This window comes from Antechinus flavipes, chromosome 3 (genome assembly GCF_016432865.1).
Source record: "Antechinus flavipes isolate AdamAnt ecotype Samford, QLD, Australia chromosome 3, AdamAnt_v2, whole genome shotgun sequence".
In the NCBI taxonomy this organism is placed as follows: domain Eukaryota; kingdom Metazoa; phylum Chordata; class Mammalia; order Dasyuromorphia; family Dasyuridae; genus Antechinus; species Antechinus flavipes.
Window position 1 is genome coordinate 182,857,305 of NC_067400.1, and position 6,572 is coordinate 182,863,876.

The window sequence follows — 6,572 nt, forward strand, 5'->3', positions numbered from 1 at the left end:
CTCCTGTCTTCCTTCAAGTTCCAGCTATATTTCTATCTTCTACAAGAATATTTTCCTGTTCCCTCTTAATGCTAGTGCCTTTCTTTTCTTATTTATTTTTCTATTATTCTGTTCATGTCTTGTTTGTCCAAAACTGTTTGCATGTGGACTCCTCCATTCGACTGTGAGCTTCTTGAGAGGAGAGACTATCTTTTGCCTTTCTTTATATATAAAAAGCTTATTATTGGTGTTTTACACAGAGAAGACTCTTAATAAATGTTTGTTAATTGAGCATTTATTATATCCCCAACATTATCTTAGCTACCCAGAATTATCCCTACTGTCCCAACAAAGCAACATTTTATAATGGATATTGTGCCAGACTTTCAGTCTCACAGATCTAGGTTCAAAACCTGCCTCTTACCTGGACTAACTGGGGGACCCTGAGCAAATTGCTTCACATCTCTTGCACTCTTTTTCCTCATTTGCACAATGAGAGAATTGGACCCTTTGACCAGCTCTAAATCTATGATTCTTTTATCGCATGATCTTTCTGACTATTAATGAATTTCAATAACCAGTTACTTCATTTTACAGTTTCAATATCTACTTGGGATTCTGAAAGTATTGACAGGGTATTAAAGAATTAAAACATTTTACACTTCTAAAGATATTTTATATACATTATTTCATCTCATCCTCACAACAACCCTGTGATATAGGTACTGCTGAGATTAAAATGGTCATTTTGCAGAAGAAAAAGAAATTCTAGATTTCAGGTCCAATGTCATATGAGCAGAAAAATAGGATTTGAACCCAGGCTTTCTGATGGTATAAAGGATAAAATAATAACTCTCCCATCCTTCAACTCAACTTTTATCAAATATTTTACAGCTAAAAAATTTTCAAAGTCAAGTGGAAACTATTAGAAATTATTCAGGCAAATTGTATATTATGTGATTCCAAATAGTTGACATATTTAAGTTGTAAAAATTAGAAAGCAATTTACATACATTGCCTTATCACAAAAGAACTGTATGACATGGGTATTACAGTTGTTTTTAGCTCCATTTTACAGATGATGGAACTAAGACTCAAAAAAAGTTAAGTGATTTCCCATAGTCCCCAACTAGCAAATTAACATTTTGTACTGAATTTTAAACATATATTCTCTCCTGAGAAAATTCCTCCTACAAGTTCAGTCTTCTTTATACTTCAAATCAAGATTTTAGAATACATTAGTCTTCATCTCTAACACACACACACACACACATTTCTGAGGTCTAAAAGCAAGTAAAAAGGTATGGAAAGCAATTAAACACTCTTACCTTAGTAGTCATTCAAACTAGTTTGTGTCAAAAGTCATTTGGATTGCTTCTATTCACCAAACTTCAGAGTAGCTGCTTTTGCTATTCACACATTTGTCAGGAAGAAACTGTGAGAAATGTACTTTTTTTCTTTTAAATTGTATAAATTGTAAGATGAAAGTATTAGAGGTTGCAATTCAAAGGATAGAAATACAAATAAACAATTTTAAATACGATAGTAATACTTGAAAATTTTCTATTTTTTCCCTTGAGTTTATTTGCTAAAATCACTTTTCCTCTTAATTAGATTTACATTATAAACAGACAATTATTTTGTACTCACCCAACTTAAAAGATCAAAGTGAATATACTGGTAACAATTCATCCAGCTAGGGAAAGATTCCAAATGTTATGGCTCTTCTTTTAAGCCATTAGACCTTTGCTAAATATTTAAGTAAAAGATGACCAAATAAAAGCTTTCTGCTCAGGTCATTTCAATTCACCCACCTATCAACCCTGCCACTAAAGTTTATTTTAAGTCAAAATCAGTGATGTACTCTAACATGAAGAAAAAACACTGACACTGTAATTCTTTCTCTATAAATTATTTAAACACTTAAAATATAATTTCAATATCTAGAGGAAGAATTTGTTTTAGTAAATTATCAAATAGTCCTGATTCTAGTCAAGCTTAGTCAATTGCCTTAAATAATATTTGCTTATCTTGGCAATTTATTCCTTTTTTGAATTTCTGGCTCAAGCTGGGAGAAACTGATCTGGAGACTATCCAAAGGCCTAGTACATAATTTTTCCCTTTATCTGGAATGAAAAATAGATTTCTCTTTAGACACACATACCTTTTTACATATTAAATTCAGATACAAACAAAAGTCAAAAATAAATTTTGTTAGATAAATGTAATGAACTTTCATTGTTCTATAAGAAATGATGAGTAGGTTGATTTCAGAGAAGCCTGAAAAGACTTACACAAACTAATGCTAATTGAAGCGAACAGAACCAAGAGAACATTGTACAAAGAGAATTATAATAAAATTGGGATGGAAAAAAGCTATTCCCATCCAAAGAGAGAGATATGGAGACTGAATGTGGATCAAAGCACTGTATTTTCACCTTTTTGTTTTCTTTGTTTTTTTCTTTCTTGTAGCTTTTCCTTTTTTGGTCTGATTTTTCTTGTACAACATGACAAAAATGGAAATATGTTTAAAAGAATTGCACATAAAAAAGTCAAAAGACTTTAACATATAGTAGATGATTTTCAAATTCACATAAACATTTACTAAAACCATTGGATGATTTATTCAAAGAAGTCAAGTTCAGGCCTACAATTCAATAAATTGAACAGAAGTCACTGATTATAAATTAAGAATAGATTGCAAAGAATGAATATGTTAGCTATCCCATCTCAGAGAATTCTGCAGGCCATCTGGTACTGTTATTTAAGAATAAATTTCTCCATAATTGTGTAGTAATAATCCATGATATTTAGAATGGGAAATTTTGTGTCAAATGCTGTTTTCAGCTACTTTCTTTCTGTTTGATTGACTTTGGGCCAATTTCTAGATATCAGTTTCTTAATCTATAAAACAAGAGGGTTAGACAAGATAATAAAGAAAGATTACCCTTATGTAAATGCAAGTCTAAGGCCGTCTGATGACACAGAACTGCCTTTAGAAAGGCAGAAACTCAGGTAGGCAGTGAGTAAAGAAAGGAGATGTCTGTCAACTTATTCAGTTCTACAAATATTCCATTAAGCACAATGTTGCTCTCTCTGAGTACTTATGATTTTCATAATCTTGGTTAGACATGAAATTATGCACTAGGTATTAATTAATGTTCCCTTAGTTTCTTTTTTATTTTTTTATTTTTGGTAGTAAAAAGATTTTAGATTTCAGGACTTTTCTCCCCACAACAATTGTGTCAAGCTCTTTCAGAGACCGTTTGCTTCACTAATACCTTGACAACTATATCACCTCCAGTTCTAATCTCCTTTACATTCACTTGATCCAATCTAGCGGCTCTTCCTATCTTTGTTCTCCTCAATTTCGTTTTCTTTTTCAATTTATTTTTTAACATAAGAAAATCTTGTTGATATAGATTTATTTTTTAGATTGCCCAGGGTCACACAGCTAGTATGTGTCTGTGGCTAGATTTGCACTCAAATTTTCCTGATTCCAGATCTGGTATTTTATCCATTATGAAACCTAACTGCCTCTTAATTTGAAAGTTAGAAAATCTAAAAAAATACAACAAAATTGTTGTATAAAAATACAAAAGACAACAACAAAATTTTCTTATTTTAAAAAATAAATTTAAAAAGATAGCACTGAAAATTATCTTTACTTCCATTATACATTTATCTTTCATTATTTTACCAATAACCTATAAATATTCCCACTTCATCCTCCATCCTCAAGTTAAATTGGGTCAAACTCTTTTTATCCACACTGATTTCTCTGAGACAAAATGTTGTCCTTTTTGTGACTTCTATTCTCTTCAAGACTGAACTTGGTACTCATGTTTTTGTTTATAAAAATGTCATTAGCTACCATAATTTTCCCTGTGTCATCCATACAGGAAAATGTATAGATGAAGTGAAAGTTAGCTTCCATTACACTTCGTAACTAAGTTAAAGCCTAATTCCAATGTATTATTTGACTTTGTACCACTCCTATCTCTGTGGAATCCCAGATAACAATAAATTTACAAAGTAACCAAAACAAGACAATTTAAACACTGTGTACAGATGAGAAAAAGGAGGAGCATTTCATAGACCTCCCCCCACAATGATTAAGTAATTTCTTATAAATAATAATTTTCATTAATAATAATAAGGCAAAATTTCTTATATTATCTTATTTGATCTTCTTAAGAACTCAGTGAAGAAAGTGCTATTGTGGCCCACATTTTACAGATTAGGAAAAGGAAGGTGAGAGAGATTAAATGACTTGCCCACTGTTATATAGCTAGTAAATGCCAAAATATGTTTCAAACTTTTTGACTCAAAGACCAAAACACTATCCAATATACCAAGTTACAGGATGAGCTGACTTCTCTTTCTTTGATTTGTTAATCAGGTCTGAGAAATGATGAAATAAGATAATTTTTCCATGAGAAGAAAGATCCATGTGCATAAATTCCCCTAACTTCCTTCTTTTACTGTGTGAAGGAAAGATGGCATCCAAGTCTATGGAAAAGTATTTCAAACATGAGTGCAAATTAAAATCTAAGCATTCTAATGTTGCAGTTAAATTAAAATCAAATGAACAAATATTTGTTAAGCACCCACTAAGTACCAAGACAATATGCTAAACTAGGCATATGGGAGCCCCAGATTTGGCAAAGTACTATACAAAGATGTCTATGAATGTATATGTGTATATATATGTAAATTATATATGCATATACACACATAATATGTATACGCATGTACATATATATGTGTGTATATGAATTAAATGTAGAGATTATAAAATCTCCACACTTGTTTTAGCCTTCTTTGAGGAGGTTGAGGGAAGAGGAGGAGAAAAAAGAATAAAGTAAACAGTGCACAGCAGAGAACAAAAGAAAATCTACAAGGAAGCAATAAAAACATGGACACACTATAGTATAGTATTATTATTTAGGTTTTCTTGAAATGGAAATTTACTGTTTTATATTTTGAATGCTCTCATGTTCTGCTGTGTAAATGGCAATTTTTTTTAATATTTTGCCTTTAAATTTTAAATAAATATATATTTTAAATTGTTGGGGAATTTTAAATTGTTTTGGAAAATAATATGGCAGAAAGTAGACACTAATACCCTATATCAAGATAATGTTGAAATGGATATCTGATTTAGACATAAAGAGTGATACCATAAGTAAATTAGGAAAGCAAGGAATTCTTTACCTATCAGACATATGGAGAGGAATAGAATTTATAATCAAACAAGAGACAACAAAAATAGAAATGAATAATTTTGATTACAATAAATTAGAAAGATTTACAAACCAACAAACCAATACAACCATCAGGAAGCTGGGAGACAATTTTTAAAGCCAGTTAAAGGCCTCATTTCTAAAAAATGTAAAGAAATGAATCAAATTTATGAGTAGAAGTCATTTCCCAATTGTTAAATGGTCAAAGGATATAAACAGGCAATTTTCAGATGAAGAAATTAAAATTATCTAAAATCATATAAAATGCTTTAAATCAACTTTGATTAGAGAAATACAAATTAAAACAACTCTGAAGTACCACTTCATACCTATCAGATTGATTAGTATGACAGAAAAGGAAAGGTTGGAGAAGATGTGGGAAAACTGAACAAAAATACGGTATTGGTGGAGTTGTGAACAGATTCAACCTCTCTAGAAAGCATTTTGGAACCCTGCCCAAAGGGTTATAAAACTGTGCATACCTTTGGATCCAGCAATACCATTACTAAGTGTATTTCCCAAAGAAATCATCAAAAAGGGAAAAGGACCCATGTGGACAAAAATATTTATGGCAGTTCCTTTTGTGGTGGCAAAAAAATTGGAAATTGAGAGGATTTTTATTAATTGGGGTATTCCCAAAGACAAGTTGGAGTATATAAAGGTGATGGTATTCCATTGTCCAATAAGAAATGATGGGGGCTTAAAAATTCTCTATTTTATTAAATATATATATTTCCCCCTTGAAAGATTATATTCAATTTTGAAGGATAGGTGATTCTTGTTCATAATTCTAACTCCTTTGCTTTCTTGTGTATCATATTCCAAATCCTCTAGTTCTTTAATGTGGGAGCTGCTAAATCTTGTAAAATCTTGATTATAGCACCATGATATTTGAGGGTTTTTTTTTTCTTTTTTTGGTTACTTGTAGTATTTTTCCCTTGATGTGTAAGCTTTGGAATTTGGCTTTAATATTCCTGGGAGTTTTAATTTTAGGATTTCTTACAGGTGGTGATTAGTTAATTTTTTCAATTTATATTTTGCCCTCTAGTTCTAATATATCAGTACAATTTTCTTTAATAATTCTTACTTTACTTCTATAGCTATTTGTTTTTCCAATTCTACTTTTTTTTTTTTTTACTTTTTAATTTTGTTTTATTTTATCTTGATGTGTCAAAAAGCCATTAATTTCCACTTATTTAATTCTAACTTTTAAGGAATTATTTTCTTCAACGAGTTTTTAAATTTTCTTTTCCATTTGGCCAATTCTATTTTTAAGGAGTTTTTTCCCCTTGGTAAATATTTTTGTATATGTTGTTGAAATGTAGATATCTGATAATAGAAGTAGAT